At 46.7% G+C, this 27,127-nt stretch overlaps 1 pseudogene across 1 annotated transcript in view; it reads right to left on the reverse strand.

Moving 5' to 3' along the window:
* LOC147748084 (heme oxygenase 1-like) overlaps window positions 1-8,765 on the reverse strand; it is an 80,260-nt pseudogene extending 71,495 nt beyond the window's left edge. The window contains exons 1-2 of the transcript XR_015296643.1: window positions 8,578-8,765; window positions 2,749-2,869 (exon numbers count right to left, since the gene is read on the reverse strand). The product of XR_015296643.1 is annotated as a heme oxygenase 1-like (transcript). The remainder of the gene's footprint in view (window positions 1-2,748; window positions 2,870-8,577) is intronic.
* Between the last annotated feature and the right edge of the window lie 18,362 nt (window positions 8,766-27,127).

Genomic DNA, 27,127 nt, shown 5'->3' on the forward strand with positions numbered 1-27,127 from the left:
ATGGTGTTCTTTGGTGTTTCAGATGCCATGTGATGATTTCTTTTAGTCATGATTATACAAAGGTGTGTGATAGTCTTACGCCCACAACTCAATAAAATAGCAAAGTATTACTCTTAAAGTTAAAACAAAAGTCTTACTTCAACGCCTTGTGCAGATATCCAGCGGACTCGTTTCCTGATTCGTAGAGGTGTTTTGTCTGCTATCAACTTATCAGCGAAGGCCCCCTCCTTTTTCCGAGCTCCTGGGCGATTCGGTGGCAGCTATACAGCCTACTTACCGACCCCCGTCTGGATAACTAGGACTTAGGAGGCGGTCAACCAAAGGCATTAACACCACCACTCACAATAAACTGACAGGAACTAATCCCTGGTGCACAATGATGGATTTTAGGGAGGTGGCCTAGCCTGGCCTACTCGTGCCGATGAGGGCCGTAGAGGGCCCGCCCTTTGCCCGGGCTTAGCCCGGCGTCCCGCGTAGCTGGTTCCTCTGGCGCTTATGTGCGCCTCCTGGCGCCCTCACGCTGTCACAATGCGTGCCGCCGCGTAGGCTGCCGGGATTTGTGGTCCCGGAGCGGCGGCGCGTGTAGTCTGCCGGTAAATGACTCTTGGCGGTGGCGGCATGCTTTCGCGGTGCTTGGCTGCCTTGGTGTGACTCCTGGCGGTGGCGGCAGGTAAGTAGGCTTCTGTTTTGTCTCCCCCGCTCCGCCGGTTCCTCTGGCGCTTATGTGCGCCTCCTGGCGCCCCCACGCTGTCACAATGCGCGCCGCCGCGTAGGCTACCGGGATTTGTGGTCCCGGAGCGGCGGCGCGTGTAGTCTGCCGGTAAATGACTCTTGGCGGTGGCGGCGTGCTTTCGCGGTGCTTGGCTGCCTTGGTGTGACTCCTGGCGGTGGCGGCAGGTAAGTAGGCTTCTGTTTTGTCTCCCTTCTACAAAGAAGATGAACCACCCGAGAAATATATTCCTTTCGAGGATATTGAAATTCCACTCACATACCAGGAGCATGAGCTCTGGTTTAAAGGTGCCCTAAAACATTTAAATCACATTACCAGGCTCGGTCCACTAGGTAGACCAGGAGCAACATGGCCGATTTTAGCCGGCTAAACACCTGATCCTAACATTGAAGCAATGTCGGACAATGAATTACTAATTAACATACGAAAATGTATAGAATTATACAGTTAAAGCACAACTGTCTGAAAGTCCTGAAAAGGCCTTTACTAAAACAATCCTACATCTTCTAAAAAGAAGTGGGAAAATAGCAAACAACATTCAAAAGAGAAAGATTCTCAATCCTGAGGTACGTCCCCTCAAAAGGAGCCCTCTGAAAGGAGGTATAACCTCAGGAATAGGTATAATTTGAGAAATCCTGACAGGTATCAAGATACTGATACACGTTCCTCTTGTACCTTTCAGATATCATCACAGACATCTTAAAGAAGAGGACGGTCAGACCACAAAGAATAACGTGTGAAGTCCAAAGATGATCAACACGTTCAGAAAAAGAAATAAAAAAAACCTCAATTCTCCAAGAAGAAAGTAGCAGGTCTAAAGATCAGACATGCCAAGGATTCTGAGTACACAGCTCAAGAACGGAGAATGGGCTCAGACAATGTTGGACAGCGCAGCAGAATTAGCATAGAGTGGAGTAGTGCTGTAGAGTGAAGGGGCATAGAGTGGATTGTTGTAGAGTTGAGTAGAGTAGTGTGCCGTGGAGTAGAGTGGTGTAGAGTGGCGTGGACTAGATTATCGTGAAGTGGAGTGGCATAGAGTATCGTAGAGTGGAGGGGTATAGAGTGGCATATGCATTGTGTGGTAGTGCATGCCATTACTGACAACACATTTTCACTTAAAATGACCATTACACTTACACAATTACAGTTTAACTGATAAAACGATTCAACACACAAACGATAATGTGTGGTAATGGCATCACCTAGCATATTGATGGTATTAAAATATTTCTTTCCAGCACACTTCAGAATTACAAATTTGCTTTATTTGTGCTTTCATAATTCCGATATTTTCTGAAATATTTGCACAGTTCATTTACCGACATTTACATTTAGTTAGAAAAAAGTCTTTCTTTTCACATCCCCATATTGTACAATAAACACTTTCAATTTGAAGTCAGAGAAAGAAAAGAAAACTCCAAGCTCCCTCAGAAGACATAGCCGGATATTTAACCGCTGTCTTTGAATGCACAGAAAATGTGACAAGATAAGATCAAAATGTAAAGGCCTGTTTACAGACAGTGAGTACACATGGAAGAATACAGTAAACAGGCTAGGCTTTACAGGAGGGACAAAGACATGCCGAAGAGCCTTTAAAACAAATAAAACCAGAAAATAGAAAACAAGCAATTGTGATATAGAAACCACAAAGACAATGAAAAGCAATGGGCGGAATGTATGCTTAGGTCAGCTTTCAGAATGTTCCCAAGAAGTCTTTAGAAGCCAGACAACCACGTTCTCTGGCAGGCTTTGACCTAAAAAGTGCCAAGGACTTGCACGGTAGAGGCCTTTTTTGGGAGGGTGGGGCACACAAATAGTAATGCCTGAGGCGAGGAGGATGTGTGAGGGTAATAAGGACACACATTGTAAATTTCTCTAAGAGCAGTCATAAATTGATATAGTATCAAGGTGTAATTCAGTCATTGTACTAGTCATCAATAAAAGTAGCACTTTTGCATTCTGGGTTCAGTTCATTTAGGAGTGGGGAAGGGGTTGTTTGTTGGAGGTTGGTAAGGTACCTTAAATTCATCGAGCGAAACCCACCCTTTCTGGAAGTTTCTCATGAACTCTGTGTTCTGTGCTTGCCGGTGCACTTCCTTCATCGCATCTTTTAGGGCTTCGGACAGGTCACCCACAGCACTGAGGAGAGAGAAGAGTTGAAAGATTATGCTGTGAGTGTGCATGTGATATTAGACTGTTCTCTGAGGCAGAAGAACTGTGAGGCTGGATGTGGTGTTAAACTTTACCCTGATGCATGCATAACTAAGCCACGTGAAGCTATATGTTATATTACAATGGCCCTTGTACATGTATACATTGAGGCAGCACAAGATACTATATAGCTCTAAGATGTCTGTATATACACTGTGAGGGAGGCTGCATGTGATATTACACTGCTCCATGGTGAAGCTATACTGCAAGCCTGTTTGTGGTATTACTCTACCCTGTCATGCATATAAACTGTGAGGTTGCTCTCTCCCAATGCATGTGCACTGTGAGGCTGCATGAGGGTGATATCAAAGTGCCTCTGGTGCACATATACTATGAGGGAGTATGTGATACTACACTTTCTTTTGATGCTTGTAAATACACTTTGAGTGTACATGTGATATTTCACTGCCCCTTGGTGCTTGTGCATTGTGAGGCAGTGTGTGATACTACACTGCCCTGTTGTGCGTGTTTTGTGATGATACATGTGATATTTATTGAACTCTTGTCTAGTGCGGATACACTGTGAAGTCGCATGTAATATTACGCTGCCTTCTAGCACACGTACACTGCGAAGCTGCTTGTTAAACTACGCCCCACTTTTTAATTTGTAAAAAAGTAAATACCAGGGCCCTTCTCAGGAGGCCTCTACGGCTTGTAGCTCTTATTGCCCCACAAGCGCTGCTAATGCCAGTATCACCACAACTACTAACCATCACACCAATACAGTTGTGACAATTAAGACTATTCCTGGCCACCCAAAGCTATAAGAATGGCCTGGACGTCAGGTATTATGACTTTTTACTGTCTAGTGAAATATGAAATACTCTGTTGATGGGCTCATCTCAAAAATACACAAACAGCACCACCAACTGGTGAATTGTCATAAGTGCCAGCTTTAAAAATTAAGTGCAGGTGGTGAGCACCGGCAAACACCAGCTCAGATTAAGCGCAGCTTCACCTCTCCCCCGGTATATGTACATTCAACGTGAAGTTGCAATTAAAATTACGATAAATATTAGTGCACCTATTTCTTGATGCTGCCTAGGATGTGACACTACCACCGAAAAGCGAATTAAGCTGTCTGCGATTGACCAAGAAGGAGTTACCCTTTTGCTGACAACTTTATTAGAAGTGTCTTGGGTTCTATGGCGTCAGCCACTGCCACCTCTTCTTCAGTCACAGATTAGCAGTAAACCACACACAGTCTAGTACCAACTGTCCCATATGGCTATAGAGACCATAGCTAGGGGGAAAGTACATTTGCGCGCTTCTGTGAGATCAAGACACCTAGCAGGTAGGCCGGTGCTATGATAAAGATATTGCTGGCAGCTGTCACATAGTTGCACCTGAAACAGCCAAAAATAATGTGTCAGATTACAACAAATGCCCTAAAAGGCCATTTGCTAATGCAACAAGGGTACTCAAATGGCAAAATGTCATTTTCACTTAGACTTTGAAAATCCTTGCACTGGAGCTGCCTGTCAGCATACTTCGAGGAAGGGCTTACCTTCCCCAGCAGTTTCTCCAAGACAAGAGGCACCCCCTCATCACTTTGGAGATCAAAAATTACAAAGGAATAAAAAGTTGAAGGCAGCCATTTTTTACCTGTGTCCCACAACAGTGAAACCTCAACTTCAGAACTGCCCTCTTCCTATTAAAGTTAGGAAAGGAACTCTATACCTCTCTCCTCAAACATCAACCTTATCAAAGAACCTAAAAATACTGCCGCCCAGCCAGGGCTGGTGTCACATCAACATTACTGTTGTCAGTTTGCTAGAGGTGCCACCACCAATGTCCACACAGGGGCTCCAGAATGCATAATTTCACATAGTTGGGGGGAAACCTTGATCTCCCCAGTGACAAAATACAATTTTACCTGAGACTCTGCTATTCTCTGCACCGAAACTGACGGCAGAAAACACTCCACACAAGCATATGACGCAGAAACCATATTCTAGAAACTCCTTTCAAGTATAAATTATACTTTCTAATCAGGACCACTGGAAATATGCGGTTTTGTGGGAGCTGCAATTTCCGCATATTATTGGATTTGCCGCATTTGGCACATAACCCACCACCTACTGTATAATCTGCAGATTGTAACAAAGAAATGTTTCTAGCTCAAACGGCTCGAAAGTTAAAAAAAATGCAGCTGCATATGTTGAAGCGCAGTATAAGGCCTCCGTAAAGTTTGACTGGTAACTTTTTGGTTACTTATTGCTGTATTTGAGTGTCAAACTGGTACAAATGGGGTGAAACTGTTGCCCAGATAGTGCTAACATGTGTAACAAGCATTGATAAAGCCAATAGGTCGTGCCTATGTGATAGCTATTGGCATTGGCAATGTGTTTTATCCATGATGTACACCATTGTGGCTGCTGTTCAGCATGGCTAAATGTTAGTTGGGTGGGTTGGACTTGGGTGGGGTTATGTAGATTGGGGGGGGGGTTGGAGTGGGGTAGAGTGGAGTGGGGCAGAGGGGAGTGGGGTAATTTGGGGTAGAGTGGAGTGGGGTAGATTGGGGTAGATAGGTGTAGATTGTAGTGGAGTGATGGAGATTGGGATAGAGTTAAGGGGGTCGAGTATAGAGGCATAGTGTGGGGTAGAGTACGGTAGATTATGGTAGATTGGATTTGGTAGACTGAGGGGGTGGATTGGGGTGGATTGGAGTGGGTTAAGATGGAGCAGAGTATAGTGCGGTAGGGTAGATTGGGGTAGGTTTTGGTAGATTGTAGTGTAGTGGACTGGGTTAGATTGGGGTGGGTATATTGGAGAGGCGGGGTAGAGTTCAGTAGATTAGGAGAGAGTGTACTGGAGTGGGGTATATTGGAGTGGGCTAGATTGGAGTGGGGTACATTGGAGTGGGGTGGGTTGGAGTACAGTGGAGTAGAGTAGGGTGGGGTGGAGGGGAGTGGGTAATTTGGGGTAGAGTGAAGTGGGCTAGAGTGAGGTAGATTGGTGTAAACTGTAGTGGAGAAAGGGAGACTGGAACAGAGTGAAGTGGAGTAGTGTGGGGTCCAGTGGGGTAGAGCATAGAGGTATAATGTGGGGTAGATTAGGGTAGGTTGTGATGGATTTGATTGGGGTAGTTTGAGTGGGGTGCATTGGGGTATATTGGAGTGGGGTATATTGGGGTATGGTGGAGTGAGTAGAGTGGGATTGATTTTGGTAAATTGTAGTGGAGTGGAGTGGGTTAGATTGGGGTGGGGTAGATTGGAGAGGAGTGGGGTAGGACAGGGTACCGTGAAGTGGGGTGGATTGAGGTAGCGTATAGTGGGGTCGAGTGGGATTGATTGTTACAGCGCCTGGTAGTTGTCGGTAGATTGGAGTGGAGTGAGATAGATTGGAGTATAGTGAGGTAGATTGTGGCAGAGTTGAGTGTGGTAGATTGGAGTGCCGTAAAGTTGGAGTGGGATAGATTGGGGTAGATTTGGAGTGGGGTCAATTGGGTAAGAGTAGATTGGGGTACATTGGGGTAGAGTGTAGTGGGGTAGATTGGGGTAGAGTGTAGTGGGATAGCATGGGGTGTGGTCGATTGTGGTAGAGTGGATATGGATAGATTTTGGTGGAGTGGAGTGGAGTAGATTGGAGTGGAGTGGGGTAGATTGTAGTGGGGTAGATGGGGTAGGGTGGGGTAGATTAGAATGGGATAATTTGGAGAGGGGTGGGTTGTTGTGGGGTATATTTTAGTGGAGTGGGGTACATTGTGGTAGAGTTTAGTGGGCTGTATTCTGGTGAAGTAGAGTGGGGTGGATTTGGGTGGAGTGGGGTAGACTGGGTAGAGTGGAGTGGCGTAGATTGAGCTAGATTGGGGTGCAGATTGGGGTAGAGTGGAGTGGTTTAGATTTGGGGTAAAGAAGAATGGGGTAGATTGGGGTGGGGCAGATAAGAATGAGGTCGATTAGGGTAGATTGGAGTGGATGGGAGTGGGGTAGATTTGAGTGGTGTAGATTTGGGTAGAATGGAGTGGGGTAGAATGGGGTATAGAGGACTGGGGTAGATCTGGGTATAGCGAAGTGGGGTAGAGTGGGTGGGGTAGATTGAAGTAGAGTGGGGTAGAGTGGAGTAGATTGGAGTACGAAGATTGGCATGGGGTAGATTGGTGTGGGGTAGATTGGCATGGGATTGATTAGGGTAGAGTGGATGGGTAGGTTGGGGTATAATGGAGTGGGGTAGAGTGAGGGTAGAGTCTATCATGTGGGGGAGGAGTGCAAATGTAATTATAAGAGAGGATATTAAACTGTTCAGATTATTTGTATGTTTTTTTTTTAAAACACTGTGAAGGGAGCAGCAGGTAGGGCGAGTGGAGGATCGAAAGAAACAGCAGCATTATATCAGGAGCCGTGGATGAGTACCAGGTGTGCAACGCCCTTAGGGCTCAAAGGGCTTCAGCCCCCATTGTGTGAGACAGCCTCCCGGGCACACACACAGACAGTTTTTGAGCTGCTATAGGCTGGCTGGTCTGGCGTCCGTCTTATTGCAGCCCTACCAAGTACTTGACAGGTCTTCAAAAGACCATTTACTTGTTAACTAGGCTTGGTTGTTTTTGCACCCCTTCTTAGAGCCGCTGCATCTCCACTCTGCCGATTGCTGGAAGAATTAGCCCTCCCCCAACATTTTTATAAACCCTCTTTCCCCCTGAAGTTTGGCTCTAGTTGCGCCTCTGACGAGTACTGATTTAGTTTGATTAATCTGTACTTGGTCCTTGCTCCACAGAAAGGATAGGAAATTACTTTGGCCAGCACTGGCCAATTAAGGCTGCTGCAAAAAAGAGGGACACTGCAGCGAACATATAGTAAGCAAACTAGATATGTGCACTTGCAGGCTCGACCCTAAAAATGACAAAAAATAATGAGGTAATTTTATGCCAAAGGGCATTCCAAAACTTAGCAGTATTTACTGATAGAGATCTTCCTACAGACCGCCATTTTGTTGTATCTTGTGATACAAAGTAAATATTTCGGGGCTGATCTTCAGATTCTTGATGGTGTGTGGTGAACAAAAAGGGAAGACATATAATTGCCTCTTCTTGTGTCATGGAGTCCTTTATGGCATACACATAACGCATTAAAAAGCTCCCATTTGTCACTAGATGACTGAGAAGCTTGCGGAGATGGTTTGTGATTGACTGCCTACTATTTAGCCAAGGACCAGTCTGGCGGCCAGGTTCCAGTGCTTAATTTGAGCCAGTGGTTTCCAGTGCTTGGCACCGGCATTTGTCAACACCCGCACTAATGACAGTCTGTCACCTGGAGGCGCTGCTTATCTACTTTGGAAAGTTGTTTAATAATGTAATATACATTCAAAATAAATAATACCTTACACATACATAAAATGCATTTGTCCTCAACACACAATCACTTCTGTTAACAGTGGGACAGATCATGGGCTTTTATGTAGCGCCTACAAGCCTATACCAGAGTTCGAAATGTTCCGAAGCATCCCCTTTGTTTCTAGAGGATGGTGTGCGAGGGCCAGGGAGATGAAATCATTTCCACAAAAACATGACTCTGATTTTTACTGACATCAACACATCAAAAAAAGGAAAAAGAAAGCGATAAAAAGAGGGGTAGGAGAAAAGGAGGGCCGGTTTTGACTAAAGAGGAGAGCAGACTACTCTTTCCTTTGTCACTTACCTGTCACGGAGGGGGCTCTGATTGGAGGTCATGTCGACAGTCGCCTGTACTCTGCAGTGGTCGCTTGGCGCACTCTCTGGGCTGCTCTCTTCAGGACCACAGACGGTTTTGGTCACTGGTCTCACTACAGACTGCCCTGATCACTGTTCTCACTGCAGTGCCCCTCGCAGGTATCCTCTGCTTCTGCCCTGCACATCCCTCTGCAGTGATTTTATGCCCCCCGCTGTTGTCACTCACGTGACTCTGGAATCAAAAGTTCCCGGCATTTGTCTTTGAATTTGAGATTGCTCCAGAGTTCAGTGATCAGTGTTCATAAGGGGCGAGCGAGGGACGGGAAGGGATTGCAAAATGACACTTTACTGAAAACAGGAAACACACGTGGGGACTGCTGCTCGGAAATGGGGGCGTGGGAAAAGGGGGGAAGATTAGGGTTTAGTTTTAGGACAGAGTGATTGAGAGAATAAGGGAAACCCGAGTACGAACTGAGAGGAAGAATAAGGAAGCATTAGACTGCCTAAGAAAAACAAGCATTTGCAATGCAATAGGTCTCACATTTATGCGAGTTTGCGCTATTGACATTGCAAATAACAATGCCTTTTATTTTTATTTTCGTTATTGAAACATAAATAAAAGGCATTCTCATTTACAATGCCAATATCTTATACTCGCGTAAATGCAAGACCTATTGCATTGCAAATGCTTGCTCTTTTAGCACTCCATGAGAGTACACATGTTTTCTAGCTCCCTCCCTCGTGTGCTGCTTCCCCTGTTAAATATTGTATTGTATTGTATATTGGATTTATATAGCGCTTATCTCTAAGCGCTTGCCTTGGGGACCCGTCCTGGCTTTTCCCTGTGAGATAGCCCCAACAGGGCATCCCCAAGGTGAAAGCCAGGCATCCCGCCGCGGGGGGGCCGTTGTGGAGATTAAGCAAGCTCAATGCCCAGAGTTGCAGAGTGTGAACCCACGAGTAGGTCAGGCACCGAAGCGAGAATTATCGAGTCCGTGGACATTTGAGCTCAAGACCCTGCCGCGTCGGGAATTGAATCCTGGTCCCGGGTCTGACCTCTGCTTCAGGGTCTGCCTGCTCTAGCCAGTGAGCCACACTTCTCCACATCTCTACGTACTGTGTTGATTCGGCCCCATGATGCCAGGCATTTGTGTTCAGTGCGCTTGCAGTGTAAAGGGCGGTGATCCAGGAACACAGACCATGGTCAGGAGCCGTGCTCGTGAACACGTGCATGTATACACACCACGGGGCCGGCTTTTAGCGTGAGCTCCTGGGCCCACGCCCAGGGCGCCGACCTACAGAGGGGCGCAGGAGCTGCCTGATGCAGTCTCACACACTGGCTGCAAAGAAAAGGATGTTCAACACTGGCCCCCGTGTCTACGCTGTCTGGTTTACTTCTCATGGACCTCCAGTTCTCTAAGCTCTTCACCTTCTCCTCCACCTCTCTCATTTTTCCAGCAGGTGAGAGGACTAGTGCCAATTTTTGTGTCGCCCAGGGCGCTACCTGTCCCAAGGTTACCCCTGCACAGGCACGCCAGCCTGTGAATCCTCTGACACAGGGGCTGCCCTGCGGGCTCCGTGTCCACGTACCGAGCCTGTGGACATCAGGCCCGGCTCCAGGAATTTTTGTTTGGGTGGGCCAAGGGCGCATTTGGGTGGGCCACTGCGGGCTCAATGTGTCGCTTCTGGAGGTAGCCTACAAATAAAAAAAACTGTACTCCTGCGTGTGATAGAAGGGGATAACAGGAGATTCAGGGCCCTCCATTATTTTCCAAATCACTTTCTAATCGTTAACACTCTCAAAAAGTGTTTTGATCCCATGTAAGGTCCTTTTGATGGGCAGAGGAGGTTTCTGAGGTGGGAGTATCAGGCAAGTAACACTACTCAGCCTGCCTCATTGCCAGCCTTCAGAGAGAATCTCTCTTCATTATTACCTCCATCTGACCCGAGACTCTGCAGTACACTCCCTTCCAGGCCTGATCATCAATTTTCTACAATCTCTCTACCGTGCACCTTAACTCACAGCTAACCTTGTTCCCCAGCCCCATATCAGGCACCACCTGGTTTCATTCTCCATAATCCCACTAAAAAGATTTGTAAAATCACCTTCAAACTGAAAACCCTGAATATAAGAGTAAATATAATTAGCACACACTTTAAACTATGTTACACAGTGGCCCTAATGACCCAACTGCTAATTAAATAAGCAAAAACATTACAGGGTCTATTATAGCGCCGGTGCAAAAGTATTTATTGGTGTCCCACCACTGACCTCTTACTCGATAGACAACTTTACTACCACCCTCCAACAGTGCACTTCATCTCTCCTTAGCCCCTTTCAGTCATGACCTCCTCATCAGACTCCCTTCCTACCTGCCCCCTACCAGTGTCCCTCATCACTCCAAAGCCCCTCCCCATGACCACCTCCTCAGACTCCCACACAAATACTCTCCACCAGTGCCCCTCATCGCTCCATAACCCCTCCCCCCATTGACCTCCTCCTGAGTCCCTCACCGCCACCCTCCACCAGTGTCCCTCATCGCTCCAAAGCACCTCCCCCATGACCTCATCGGATTCCCTCATTGCCACCCTCCTCCCAGACTCCCCCACTACCACCCTCCACCAGTGCCCCTCATCACTCCGTAGCTCCTTCTCATGACCTCCCCCTCCTCGGATTCCCTCATTGCTATCCTCCAACACTGGCCTTCATCTCTCCGTAGCCTCTTCCCCTCATGACCTCCTCCTCAGACTCCCTCCCTACCACCCTCCACCAGTGCCCCTCAGCGCTCCATAGCCCCTCCCCATTACCTCCTCCTCAGACTCCCTCCCTACCACCCTTCACCAGTGCCCCTCATCACTCCAAAGCTCCTCTGCCTCATGACCTCCTCCTAAGACTCACTCCCTACCACCCTCCACCAGTGCCCATCACTCCAAAGCAACCCCCCTCATGACCGCCTCCTCAGACTCCCCCACTACCACCCTCCACCAGTGCCCCTCATGACCTCCTCCCAGACTCCCCCACTACCACCCTTCACCAGTGCCCCTCATCTCTCCGTAGCTCCTCCCCATGACCTCCCCCTCCTCGGATTCCCTCATTGCCATCCTCCAACACTGTCCTTCATCTCTCCGTAGCCTCTTCCCCTCATGACCTCCTCCTCAGACTCCCTCCCTACCACCCTCCACCAGTGCCCCTCAACGCTCCATAGCCCCTCCCCATTACCTCCTCTTCAGACTCCCTCCCTACCACCCTTCACCAGTGCCCCTCATCACTCCAAAGCTCCTCTGCCTCATGACCTCCTCCTAAGACTCACTCCCTACCACCCTCCACCAGTGCCCATCACTCCAAAGCAACCCCCCTCATGACCGCCTCCTAAGACTCCCCCACTACCACCCTCCACCAGTGCCCCTCATGACCTCCTCCCAGACTCCCCCACTACCACCCTTCACCAGTGCCCCTCATCTCTCCGTAGCTCCTCCCCATGACCTCCCCCTCCTCCGATTCCCTCATTGCCATCCTCCAACACTGTCCTTCATCTCTCCGTAGCCTCTTCCCCTCATGACCTCCTCCTCAGACTCCCTCCCTACCACCCTCCACCAGTGCCCATCACTCCAAAGCAATCCCCTCATGACCGCCTTCTCAGACTCCCTCCCTACCACCCTCCACCAGTGCCCCTCATGCCCTCCTCCTCAGACTCCCTCCCTACCACCCTCCACCAGTGCCCATCCCTCAAAAGCAACCCCCCCTCATGACCGCCTCCTCAGAGTCCCTCCCTACCACCCTCCACCAGTGCCCATCATCACTCCAAGGAACACCACCTCATGATCTCCTCCTCAGACTCCCTTCCTACCCCTCCACCAGTGCCTCTCATCACTCCAAAGCCCCTCCGCCATGACCTCCTCTTCAGACTCCCTCACAAACAACCTCCACCAGTGCCTTCCATCTCTCCGTATCTCCACCCCACATGATGCCCCCTCGGATTCCCTCATTGCCACCCTCCAACAGAGCCCATCATCACTCCATAGCCCCTCTCTCATATGCATTTTATTTCTTGTATAGCGCTACTCGTAGTGTAGGGTATCACAGTACTGTACATCTCACACACACATTATGCAGACACAATGATTCATAAAAGTATCCAAATCAGCCTATAGGGAATGTCACATAAGCTAATGAAGATTACCACGTGTAGGAATCACATCTCATCCATGCTGCTGGTGGCAATATGTATTAAGAGGGTTGGGTCTGGAGAACCACAAACACAGGATTTAAAGCATACTCCAGTGGCTGGCTGTACTGATTAGAAATTATATCTGCCCGGGGGCGTGGTTTGGACGCCGAGAGAGATGGCGGCGCTGTGATTCCCTCTGCCCGTGCCGGGATCGTAATTTGAATAGGGGGACCTGTTTTACTGCTCTGCCACCTCCATGGTTCATTGATTTGTCAACCGGAATGCGAGAGGAGCATGTAGAGGGGCCGCGCACGAAAATCTGAAGACGGGAAGGGGTGTTTAACCGCCTCGTGTGTTTCCCGCCGGTGACTGCAGTGTCTGAAGCGGACGAGGAGACCGCGTAGCCCCGCTGCCGGCGAGAACCAGGCATCGCATCTGGACCACGAGTGAGAGCCGAGAGCTGCAGGGCTAAATATGGACTGAATAAAATCGTGAGTAATTCGTGTGTAAAACGATCACCTCTATGGTCGTTAGACCCATGTGGATTCTCTGACGGGAGTCGCGCTACCCGCGATCACAAAATGGCGGCTTCTGCCTTTCATAATGGGAGTTTCTGAGCCTCTCCGTGAGTTAGTGAGTGCGACAGGATGCACGATGCACGCAACTGGCAATCAGCGTGACAGTCTCTGCCTACTACCTTGCAATCCTTGCCGCTTGTGAACCATGCGTGCTGGGAGCGGCCACAAAGAAGCTTGAGCACCAACTTTACTAGCGCTTATCCGGCAATAACGACTGGGACATATGCAGGTTACAAGTTCATAGCAGTATTGATCTGAGCAGACTCACTGCAGATGTAGGCTCCTGCGCTGGGGAACACCACTAACTCGCATGTCTGACACGTGATGGCAGAGTCTGCCTTGATGATTGAATAGCTGTAAGGCGCTATATGGGTCCTTATAAATCTACAAAGGTGTACTGTGTTGCTCCTGGTGACCTGTGGTCTGTGGTTTGAAAATCAATGGATGTTGAGTCTTGCTCCTGCATGGGCTAACACACTACTTCAGTGATACATCATAGAGCTGCGCAATTTAGCCGCCCGGAACGCAATTTACAACACCATGCGAGTCGAGCTGTGTGCATGTCTATATTCATGCAGGCCTTACATGCGCATGAGGGATACCATATAGGTGATGCACAAGGGGCACATAGGTAGAGTGAACAACGGCCCTTGATAGTCCCGTGAATATATGTTTACTTGAATATACCTGACTCGAAGAAGGTGCACTTGAAGAATCGAAGACAAGCACTCCGAAGGGGGCGTGTGCTGCAATGGCGGACAACAAAGAGATAGCGAAAAGCTTGAAGAGGCTTAAATATGAAAACCCGAATTCACCCAACAAGGCGGGAAAAGGCAGTACGGACCCGGTGGAGCTGATACTAAACAGACTGGATGAAGTGAGAGATCTAGCTAGAGCAACCAAAGAGGAAGTGGCGGCGATCAGGCAAGACAACCGCGACACCAATGCAAAACTGGTTGAAGCAGAATCAAGGATTAGCAGGCTCGAAGACATGGAGGTTAAATCGGGCTCTGCCATAAAGCGCCTATGTATAGCTGCTGACCACACAACGCGGAAACTAGCTGAGTTGGAGGACAGGAATAGGAGAGGAAACCTACGAATTTTTGGAATTCCGGAAGGTTCAGAGGATCAACATGAGAGCTGTGTGGCCTTTTTGGAATCATGGTTCACCCAATCGACTAACATGACCTTTGAGCGCACGCTGGAGTTTGATAGGGCCCACAGAGTGCCGGGCAGAATGTTCAAGAATCAGAAAGGCCCTAGAGCTATTGTGTGTAAGCCACTACGCTATCAGCATGTAGAGCAGATTCTGGGCTTTATGCGGAAAAATAACCATATTCTGTGGAATTCTGCCAAAATTTACATTTCACAGGACTATAGTAAGGAAACGGTGGACGTCAGGAAGGCGTTTTTGGCTCTCCGACCACAGTTGAAGAAGAGGGGTTTCCAGTATGGGTTCATGGGCCCAGCAAAGTACCGTGTGATTATCCAAGGCTCTCCGCACATCTTCTCTGACCCACTGAAATTGAAACGGATGCTGGATGGTCCTGAGGACTTGGACATGGAAACGAATAAGCCCGAGGACTTGGAGGATCAGGCCTCAGCCTCAGCCTCAGGATATAAGTGAATGTGCTTTGCTCACGCATGCCGTGCAACTTACATATGTGTGTTACATATGTGTTGTCCTCTCTCTTGTGGGGAGGGTTTGAACACTCTAGGCTATGCATAAGTTCTCTTCTCATTAAGTGTCCTTTGAATGAGTGGATCCGTTGTTGCTCTTTAGCTGTAAAGAATGTTTCTACTGTTGCCTGTTAGCATACTGTGATTCAGTAATGTAATTCTGCCTACAGGTTATCACCCCTATCCGGTGGTGGTACATCCGTTGTTGCTCTTTAGCTACGAAGATTACCTCTATTATTGCATGTTAGCATAATGTGTCTCAGTAATCTAATTCTGACTGCAGGTTATCACGCCTATCTGGTGATTATGGGTAGGAACACGTTGGTTGATCGTGTTGTTGTTTCGCACTTCACCCTATGGCCCGCAGGACTACATGACTATCACGCTTCTTTCCTTGAAGAGGCCCCTTGGGCATTAGCGTACCTTTGTTGCCTTACTTAATGGTCGTTGACATACCTGTTATAAACATGTCGTACCAGTTCCCTGTTCCACAATCTTCTAAGTATGTATACGTGCACGGGGAAGTTGCAGTGTTACCGCAGTCTCTTTCCAGTCACCATGCCTGCTATATACAGTTGGGGTGGGGAGGGTGGGGGGGTGAGGGGATTTTGGGTTGGGCTGTGTGTTCTGTGTCTTTTTCTAGTTTTGTCCTTTTGTGCTTGCGCAGTCTATTCTGATTTGATGCTCAGTGGAGGGTCAGGTGGTGGGCTCTTCTTCCACGCTTGTGGGCTCCATAGATCCAAGAGCGTTTTCAATCTACCGTGTTGCGGTTTGTATTATGTGAGAGATGTAATTGTACCTATGAAAGTAAGAACTAATGATGTCGCATAATGCAATCAGTACTCCGTTGGGAGTGTGTAATGTCGACCAACTGAAAATATTATCTCTTAATGTTAAAGGTCTAAACCAACCTGTAAAGAGACAGAAGATAATGGATTACGTACGGGGATTGAGGGGTGACATTGTGTTATTGCAGGAGACGAAGCTCGAAGCTAAGCAATTTTACCACCTGAGAAATAAGTATTATAATGAGGTTGTGGGTGCGGAGGCTGTGAATAAAAAGAATGGTGTTCTGATACTGGTTGCAAAGAAATCTAAGGTGGAAATTTTGTCCTCTGAGGCGAGTATAGACGGGAGGTGGATCACAGCCAAACTGAGCAGAGACAGGACAGAGTTTTATGTCACGAACATCTATGCTCCTAATACCAGTGACCTCAAATTCTGGGAAGATCTGAATAAGCATGTTGGAAATGTCCCCGATGATGCTGTTCACATATTGGCCGGGGATTTCAATCTTCCGATGGATGCTACTCTAGACAGAGATTCCCATTGTCCCTTCACATCAAATAAATCACATAAAGCTTTCCTTAATTTATGTCAACGCTTTCACCTGGTAGACACATGGAGGCTTCAAAACCCCTCGGAAAGGGATTACACTTTTTATTCCTCGCCACACGATTCGTACTCTCGAATCGATTACATCCTCATGTCTCAAAACGGAATCCCTAGAATAGAGTCCACTTCTATTGAACCACGTGTAATGTCTGACCACTCATGTATCTCCTTATCCATTGCTAATGTTGTACCCTCCTCTCGCCAGACGTCCTGGCGCCTGAATGACGAAATCCTGGGAAAGGAGCAACATAGGGCCACGTTGCTATCTGCGATCTCTTCCTATCTGCAGGATAACAAAGAGGGGGACACAACTGATCTTATCAGGTGGGAGGCATTGAAAAGCACGATAAGGGGTGTATGCATCAAAATCAGATCAGCAATGAACAGGGACTATCACGCAAACCTTGAGGCCTTAGAGAAGGAAATTATAACTTTGGAAAGTGAACATCTGCAGAATAGGGATGACGTGTCTCTTCATGCCTTGGCAAATAAAAAATATGAATATAATAAAATAGTTAGTGAAAGGGCGGGGGTTTGGCTTGATAAGAGAAGAAGGTTTATGCTATGCGACTCCAATAAGGCTGGTAAGAGTCTAGCTTCGTATCTGAAGTTTAAGGTCCAGAAGAATTCTATCAATGTCATTAAAGATGCCTTAGGGGAGTTACATTCCGAACCAGACAAAATAGCAGACGTATTCAAAGTATTTTATGAAGATCTATATGCAAAAAATGAAAAGGTGGAGGGACACAAGACTAAGGCGTATTTGGATGGATGTGTTCTTCCACGGCTATCTGCCGAGGACCAGGTTAGTCTTAACTGCCCAATTGATGCTGTAGAAATAGAGAATGCAATTAAAAATCTGAAGACAGGGAAGGCCCCGGGGCCTGATGGCTTCACGGCGAAATTCTACAAGACCTTTTCCTCCCTCTTAGTTGAGCCCCTTTTTCGTCTATTTCAGGAAATAAATAACTCAGGTGAGGTCGGAGGCACTCTGGCAGAAGCGATCATTGCAGTGCTCCCTAAGGAGGGTAAAGATCCTTCGCTCCCGAAAAACTACAGACCCATATCACTGATTAATATAGACTGCAAGATCTTAGCTATGATACTCTCTGCCCGCCTTCAGAAGGTCCTTCCCCAATTAGTTCATCCGTCCCAAGCAGGGTTCCTTAAAAATAGGTTGTCCAGCGACAACACGAGGATTTTAACACATGTATTAGAAAAGGCGAAATTAATAGACACACCCACAGTAGCTATAACGTTGGATGCCGAAAAAGCCTTCGACAAGGTAGATTGGTCCTTCCTCGAAGCAGTCCTACATAAATTCAACCTAGGTGACACCTTTACGAGATTGGTAATGTCCTTATACTGCTGCCCCTCAGCAAGGGTTCGAGCGGGTGGTTCCTTTTCCTCCTCCTTTTGTCTAAAGCAGGGCACGAGACAGGGATGCCCCCTATCTCCCTCATTGTTCTTACTAGCGATCGAACCGTTCTTGTATCACATAAGGAACGACGCTAATATAGCGGGCATTACATTTGGGGATTGTACGGTTAAATTAACAGCATATGCGGATGATGTGCTTGTCTTATCTGAGAGAGCTGATGAAGCAATTCCTGCACTTATGGCTGACATCGATGAATTCTCCAAGGTATCTGGCTACAAGCTCAATAAAGATAAAACGGAGGTTAAACTCCTGAACAACATAGGGGACAAAGGTATCATTGGGGACTCTGGTCTTACCTGGCAGCCTCACTGTTTTAAATATCTGGGGTTGGACTTCGACAAAGATCTGGTTTCCACTCTGAAGATAAATGAGGAACTAACTTTAAAGAAGATAGCTACACTATTGGAAGGGTGGTCTCCGAAGTTCATCTCCTGGTGGGGCAGAGCGGAGACGCTCAAGATGATGACTACTCCGTTGGTCAACTATCTAGCTAGCATGCTCCCTATGTCGTTTTCGGACAATTTTATTACTAGAGTAGACAAACTGTTTGGTAACTTCCTGTGGCGTGGCAAGAAAGCCAGGATTGCACTAAAAAAGCTGCAATTAGCGAAAGATAAAGGCGGCCTGGGCCTGCCCTCTTTCAGGAATTACCAGACAGCATTCCTCTGCAAACAAGGTGCCCAATGGTTGACAAATTCCCCTCTCTATACTCCGATATGGATCAATATTGAGGAATCCTTAGTAAATCATGCCCCTCTTGCATCCTTCCTCACTATGGACCTAAAACATTTACCACACTCCAAATATATAATCCTGAATACTAGACGGGCGTTACTTAGACTAGACCTCACACACAAAACAAGGTTAACATTCACTAGGTCGTCTTTCTTGTCCTTGTGGGGAAACCCCTATCTTAAGCATAACGTAGATAGACTGGGCTGGGAATCATGGTCCGGGAAGGGCATTAACTTAGCAAAGGATTTGTATGATGATAAAGGTCCAATCCCGTTCTCGACCTTGCAACAGAAATATGACCTTACTCCGATGGAATTTTATGAATTCTTGAAAATCAAAGCTGCTCTGACCGCTCGTAACTTCTCTCCCTACACCCCTTGGTTAATACTCCATCTCCCTCGATTTATGTATGCGGGTCACTTTGTCTCTAGGGTTTATAAATTGTTATTACCTCTACCCACGAAAGCTCATAAAAAGGTGGAATTGAAATGGGAGGCTGAACCAAACCCAACGGGAATATGTTTTGATTGGGAAATAATCCATAAGGCTGCTCTTACCCATAAAGTATCTCCCATCCTATTCCAGACAAAATATATGCTTATAAACCGGGCGTTCTGGACTCCGGATAGACTCTTTAAATGTAAATTAAGAGACTCATCAACATGCTGGAACTGCCAGTCAGGTCCAGGGGATCTTGCTCACATGTTGTTTTACTGTCCTGCTCTAGGAGCTTATTGGGATAGAATATTCGACTGCATCTCTTTCGTTTTCAAGATCAAACCTGCACGGTCCTTCGTATATGTGATCTTAGGAGCCCTTGACCCGCAGCTGTCAAATGATCAAGACCGCCTGCTCCTGGACTTAATGCTTACATTGGCCTGTAAGGTGGTTCTGTGCAAGTGGAAAAGTGCGCATGAGGTGCACTTCAAAATCTGGCAGGAGTGGTTATCATTCCTGAGGGGTGCTAGCAATCCGGCACTTCAGGCATCTACATGGAGGCCGTCAAAATAAGAAGCTGTGGAAATCATTGGACGCCTCCTCTTTTCACTATAAGCCTCCCTGAGGCAGTCGCTGTTGTACTGTCACGTTCCCCCTGTAGTATTTGAGAAATGCTCTATTTGTTCTCCTAAGGGCCCTTGCCTCTGTATCCATGCACTGAGCGTTATATATGTACTTGTACCTCAACTTAGCAAGCACTGTCTTACTTTATTTTCATATTCTTTGCTTTTGTGTAATTGTACATCGCTAAATGTATCAGTCATCTCTGTAACGGAAGAATTATTGTACTGTGTTTCTTTTGCTCTCTTCTACTTCAATAAAAATGATTTGAAATAAAAAAAAAAGAAATTATATCTGCCCAAACTCTGTATTGCAACATTCGAATAATGAAATACTGGGAAAATTCGAACTAACTAGCAATACAAAAAAAAAATCTAATTATACCATTCTGGTTTGTATACACGTCTTTGATCACACTGTCCTATGTATCAAAGGATCTTTGTGACAAAGGCAGTAACCCACTGAGCTATCCACGTTAACTACAGTTATATTGCATTTAAATACTACAAACCAAAAAAAAGAACGCTCTCCAGCAAGATCAACAATCCCCAAGGTTATTTGGACATTTAGTTGTCGTGCATCCTTGCAGAAACACTCATGAATGATACCAACGATTTAAACACACGATGTAAAAGAAAATGAAATAAACACGGCGTTCTAAGTATGTCTCTCAGATTTAAAAAACACAATAGCCACACATTCTCTTTCCTGCTCCTTACGAACTCTGTCACAGCCAGATCTGGTAAACAAACAGCTCAAGGGGTCAGGAAGGTCAGGAAAACGAAACGGCAAAACAAACTCCTCTTTACCAGCAGAAAAGAATTAATTATCCACAAATCCAGTTCCAACGAAAGGCTTTGTCCCCTTCGCAGTGCCCCTAATGTACCTGCACGAGTCGGCGGGGACACAGCCGACCTGCCTAATAGGAGATACGTGATTGGGGGTGCGAGCCCAGGCCCAATCACGCAACTCCTAAAGAAAGATAACGTTCGAAGAACGTTTTAACTTGCAGTGGCCATATTCTGCTGGCCTTGCTGACGTCACTGCCAGGGCCAAGGGTTATGTTTGGGTGGGCCAGGCCAAAGTTTGGGTGGGCCCGGCCAAAGTTTGGGTGGGCCCGGCCCACCCGGCCCACCCGACCCACCCTCTAGAACCGGGCCTGGTGGACATAGAGACACGTCTCTGAGAAGGGTCAGAGTGCGGCGCCCCGACCCGACCTCCTCTTCATCACATAAACATTTGTCGTTCCCAGGGTATAGGCACATCTTCCTGCAGCTGCCTCTGTTTGGAGGCAGTAAACTGCGCCCTGCTCATTTATCGAGCCGAACGTCGGAAAGCGTTTGAAAAGCCAGCTTATCTTTGTGTTCCAATTATTCGAACAGCCTGGTAACCTACGGAACCCTGCTGAGAAGTGGAGAGCTTTGATGCCGTGGAAGAATTGAAGGTAAAAGGGGCAAAAAAAAATATATCCAATATCCAATATACCCGGAATCTCTGGCGAGGTTTGTGGAGGCTTGGCAGTGGCGTTCTTTCCTCGCAAGTAGTCAGTTGCGGTGGCAGCTCGTTTTTGGAGGTGCCTGGGCCGGTTCTGCTGAGACGCTGAAACACTGTTTTTTCTGGATTACCGCACCTCGAGAAGCGTGGACTGTGGTGGCCTGTGGAGGCTTGGCAGTGGCGTTCTTCCTTCACAAGTGGTCTGCTGTGGCGCCGGCTCGCTTTCCTTGGCTTTCCTTGGCTCTTGCAGCGTTATTTCAGCGAGTGCACCGGCTGGCTTAGTTCTTTAAGACGCCAGCTGTTCAGTGAGCTCAGCTTGTGTCCGTAATTCAAAAGTTGTCCCGCTGTGGTTGAAGTGTGGAGAGGACTACGTGTCCCATCATTCCTAGCAGCAATTTGCAATTCTTTATCTTCTTGTGGAAATAAACTGGAAATAAGCCGGAAAAAAGCTGGACGATTGCTGGAGAGTGATTTCTGGGGACTGTTCAAATTCAATAGCAGGCTCCCACTTCAGCTATTTCCACCTATTTTGGAACTTCAGTCTTTAATGGGCAAACTCACGGGTTGCTGCAGAATCCCGAAGTAGAAGTTGGAAACCCTTATTGCCTCGCCAGTCACCTGGGTCACACGCCACACGCCGAGATACCGCCGCCGCCGCGCCTGGAGACATCAGCGGCAGCAGAGCGGACTCGGTATCCCAGGGGGCCCTGCTCTCGCGCACGTTGTGCGCGTCATCATCTTGCGCCAGGAGGCGCCTGAAAAGCCGGGTCTTCCCGCAACGCGGGACGCGAGCGGGACGCCCAGACAGTCCAAGTCTGGCCACGACTGAACTGGACCAAGACTCTTGTCATTTCTCCATTGCGAGGTATTTACTCGTTGCTGAAGCCTCTAAGGCTTTATTACTGTCTGCTTACTGTGAAAAGTGGAATAGTACTGTTATTGCAAGTGGGCCACTAGCTTTGCATATATTTGCATACTGCATTTAGCTTTGGTCATGTCTAAGCAAAAATCACTTATCGCTCCCTCCAACACCATGGACAATTATTTAGTCCAGGTGGTGGCAAAAATAAATAATGAGCGAAGGTCCTCCTTGGGACTTAGTACCTCACCAATAGTTACCCAAATGGAGACCTCAATGGTGAATTTATTGGATCTGGATGCAACAAATGACATTGTAACATCTTCCCAACCAAACACTGATAGGCCTCTGCTAAATGTTTCAACCAATTCAAACCCAGATATAATAGTGGAGGATGACCTAGTTGACCTACACCAAGATCTAGATGTAGTAGAGGAAGATCTCCCCCAACCAGCGCCTGTCCCCGCGCCGAGAGTAGCCAAAGGGGCCACCAAGATTCAATCCAAACGAGGTGGGCTGCGTTCAAGCAAGAAAAGGCCAGCATCTCCCCCGAATAAAAGTGCCACAGAAGTTACAGAGAGAGAAGACAATGGTAGTATGGGGTGGGACGATGCCAATATTAAAAAACATATGGGTATGTTGGATTCAAAATTAAGTCGCATAATTAAACCTTTGTTATCTAAGATTGATCATCTCACTGATAAAGTTAACAAACTTGAGAGCCTCCTGAAAAGCACTAATGATAATGTGGGGGACATACCCAATCAGGTTGTAAGCAAGATTGAGCAAAAACAAACCATGGAAAAACCACCAGGGGAAGGAGTAGAGACAACGGTTCCAACTTATTCCCTCCCACTACAATCAGAATCATGTATAAATATCCCTCTAGTCGATGGTCCTACGGCAAGACCAGTATTGATCGATGAACCTGGTTTGGGATTAGAAGTAGGTCCGGTGGAGCTAATTGTAGAAGCCTCCCCTCTGATCCTGGTTCTTGCCAATGTTCCACCCCTGAAAACAGGCCAGATTGAATCTCCCCAATCTTTATTAAATAAAGCACTGCTCTGGTTGAGTAACAACATGCACATTTCTCCCTGGGGCAAACAAAAGTTGTCAGAGGATCTGTTAACAGCAAGAAGAGTGAAGTGGATAGGAAGTAGCCCTAAGAAATTCGAGGGCGACTGTGTGGTATTGAATTTTAAAGGCCCTGAAGTTCTACCTGAAATCCTACCTAACCTATTCCCCCCCAACGTAGAACAGCAGAAATAATTCCACTCACGCTGGACTTCTTCTATAGTAGAAGAGGACTGGTAGCAAACCCAAGTGTGCTAAGGACCAAGTGGTCAGTTGTGGGTAGCAGAAAGGCAAGGGGTGACCAAATTTGTGACTGGGGGTTAAACATGGAAAATAGATTTTCTGCCCTGTCTAATTTAAATGAGTGTGATTGACTCAAAGGATCAACAAATGTGCCAGGAAACATACAGGGGATGTCAACATACCCAACTGCTCTCAATATGGTGCGCACACAAACTAACACACAGGCAGAAAGATGTAGGGAATCCTTAGATCTTAACGCAAGGGGGGTGGATATTGTCTCATAGGACAGATATAGTAATCCTAAACATGTAAGAATCGATGGTCGGTTGACTGTAGAAGAACTATCTGTCCTAACAGATACTGCCGTAGTAACCTTGGAGACTAGATTATCCCCAACACCCGAGCCTGCAGATAATGATACAGGGCCGGGCCAGGCAGGGCCAAATTTGGATAAATCTATCCTGACTTTTATGGAATATTGCGGGTATAGCAAACAAAATGGCAACCCCAGAATGGTGCGATTTTATTGATCTCTTTGATATCATTCTGTTACAAGAAACATGGTCACTAAGCCCAGTCTTTCGACAGGGGTATATAAACTTTTTTATCCCCGCAACAAAAAATCGAATTGACCGCCCTTCAGGAGGCCTACTGATATGGATACGCCAGTCGCTGAACTGCACAATAAGACAAAGATCCCTACCAACTAATGATATCCTAGGACTTGATATTAGATGGGACAATGGACAGGAGCTTGCTCTTTTTAACATATATGTCAGGGGGGTTGGGTGTGGGAAATCCTCAGATGTAGTGTCTGCCCTAGAACAGGAATTAGAGCTGCGAAGAGTCTCTGCCTGGCAAGAGGTCTAGGAGAGGCTAATGGGCGCACGCCCTCTGACCGAAATGGGAACAGCACATTTGATAACGGCCGGGCATCCAGCAGAATAGACTACTTCTTATTAGATGTGAGGGACTGGAGTAAATTGATAGATATGGTTGTGGAATCAAGAATGGAAAGTGATCACAACCCTTTGTGTATGACTCTTCACCCATATCAGGGGATTGTGGGGCAAAACACTAGGGTTGAATTGATGGCCAAGGATCTAATCTGCTCAAATAACCAGCGTAACCTGAAATGGGGAAGGCTGGTAGAAGATGTAGGGAAGCTAGATGACCTCAAGAGAACAGTGGTAGAGGAAATAAATAACATCAAACCTCATATTGGGAAGTCCCATCCAAGACCACATGATAGAGGCCCACATAAAATTCTTCTGCAAACTGCAAGGCTTCTTCCTAAAAACGGTAGACCGAAGCAAGGGTAAAAAACATCTACCAAAACAGGGTTGGTATGATAAAAGCTGCAGATTGGCACGACAAAACTTGAGTAGCGAACTAAGAAAGGGTAATACTGATGCAGTTAGGAAAGCGAGGGACTTATATAGACTAACCCAAAAACAAGCCAAGAGACGGTGGGACGAAGAACGCTGGTGTGAGCTGAAACATGCTTGCGTAGCTAAAGATTCTAAGCTATTTTGTTCCACGGTAAAATGGGATAGGGGAGGGATAGCTGCCCAACCACAAAACCATGTTGCAAAAAGTAAATGGATCGAGTTTTTCGAGCCACAATATGCCCGTAGCCTAACGCAAGTTACTGATACTCCCCCCCCCAACTGTTTATTTTACACACAAAGTATTTAACAAAAATGATGTTAGTATTGCTTTGGATTGTGTAACGGGGGGAAGAGCTCCGGGTATGGACGGTATTCCGGCAGATGTGTTCTTAACAGACCGGAACTCATGGTGTATATATTTTTCTTGGTTGGCGAATGCAGTGGCCATGGGAGGGGAAGTGCCTCCCTCCTGGAAGGGAACTGAAATTATCCCCGTATTTAAAAAAGGCGACAAATCCCTTCCAAAAAATTACAGACCCATCAGCCTGATAGATACAGCACAGAAGCTGATGGGCCGACTAGTGCAGAATAAACTGCAAACATGGATAGAGGAAAATAACATCTTGTCGCCATACCAAGCGGGGTTCCGCCCCTTGACTAGTTCTATAGACCAGGTTTTCAATTTCATTGCTATTTACTGGAGAAATGTAACTTTGAAAAACGGCACTCTATACGCCGTATTTGTGGATTTAAAAGCAGCCTTTGACCTAGTGCCAAGAGAAAAGCTGTGGAGGACTTTGGCTGAAGCAGGTTTAAGTCCAGAACTTCTCACTCTTCTTGTGCGCCTGCATGAAAATAATTACGCCAAAATCAGGTGGGGAGCGCAGGGAGAAATGACTGAGCCATTTCCTGTAGAACGGGGGGTGCGGCAAGGGTGTGTCCTGGCCCCAACACTATTTTCCATCTATATTAATGGCATTGTGGACTATTTGAAAAAATCGCCAAGTGATGCCCCAATCATAGCAGGCTCACATGTCCCTGTCCTTATGTTTGCGGACGACACGCTTATACTTTCACGCACACCGAGCGGTCTCCAAAAGGCTGTCAATGCATTTGGCGAATTCTGTGATAGCCGGGGCCTTGAGCTGAACACAGCCAAGACAAAATGTATGTGTTTGAACCGACAGTCCACATTTAAAGGTGTAATTATGTATAAGGGTACTCCCCTTGAGGAAGTAGAGGCTTTTTCCTATTTAGGAATAATCTTACAGGGCAATATGAAATGGAAATCACACATTAACACAGCAGTATTAAAGTTTAGCCAGCTTGCAGGCGCAGTTGCACTCAAACATAAAGCCTCGCTGACAAAACCCATAAACTGCGCCCTAGAAATTTACAACATGAAAGTCTTGAGCGCATGTCTGTACGGTTCTGAACTCTGGGGCTTTTCAAATTTGGTAGATTTGGTTGTAGCGGAAAACAGATTTTTGCGAGGGCTGGTAATGGCCCCGCAAAGCACACCTATAATCCCATTGAAGTTGGACCTTGGTAGGAAAAGCATCGAGGATATAGCCCGATTGCAGCCATTGTTGTATTGGAGGCGCCTGATGGTGACCCCTGAGTTGGCCCACTATGCCGCAGCATTGTCAGATGTTGTTAAGTTTGACCGTTTCCACTGTATTGTATGGCTGAAAGATCTTGCGGGTCTACTGGTAAAGCTACAACTGGATCATCTTTGGGGTAACAGGGATGTGGCTTGCTTTCCGACAAAATCAAAATTGAAAGAAATATACTGGGAGATGGTGTATTCCACAATTTATTGTACTGGGCAAATAGCCAAACTGTCAGCCCGCTTTCTGGACATTAAAATGGTTCCATTCTGTGAAGCCTATTGGGACATAATTGAAAGCCCGCGTGACAGGAAGCTATACTTTCAATTCCGAGTTGGAACACTCCCAGTAAATGCTTTTAAGAAACATTGGATCCCACCGCGGGATGAGCACTGTTATTTCTGTAGTTTTGTTGCCCCTTATATGTTAATCCACGGCGCAAATGGCTACGTCCAGTTTGTCTAAATATTGGCACTCGCAGCCAATCGACTGCACTTAGAATATTAGAATCAGATTGTTCTCCGCTCTTTGCGATTGCTGTAGCAAAATTCCTTGGCTGGGCATGGGTGATTCGCACTCGCACTTTGTTAGCTAATGTGATATAAGGAAATATGGCTATCATGTCTACATTGTTTTAACAAATTTTATGAATTAAGCAAGTATTTTTATCTGTATAGTGTTTTCGACTGTCAATTGTTTAATAAGTATTTTAATGTGATCATTTTAGATGTAGTATTTATTTGTATAGTGATTAGGGAGGTAATGCTTTTATGACAAATGTCGAATAAAGCTTTGAAATTGAATTGCCTCT

Source organism: Lissotriton vulgaris, chromosome 1_1 (assembly GCF_964263255.1).
Source record: "Lissotriton vulgaris chromosome 1_1, aLisVul1.2, whole genome shotgun sequence".
NCBI lineage: Eukaryota > Metazoa > Chordata > Amphibia > Caudata > Salamandridae > Lissotriton > Lissotriton vulgaris.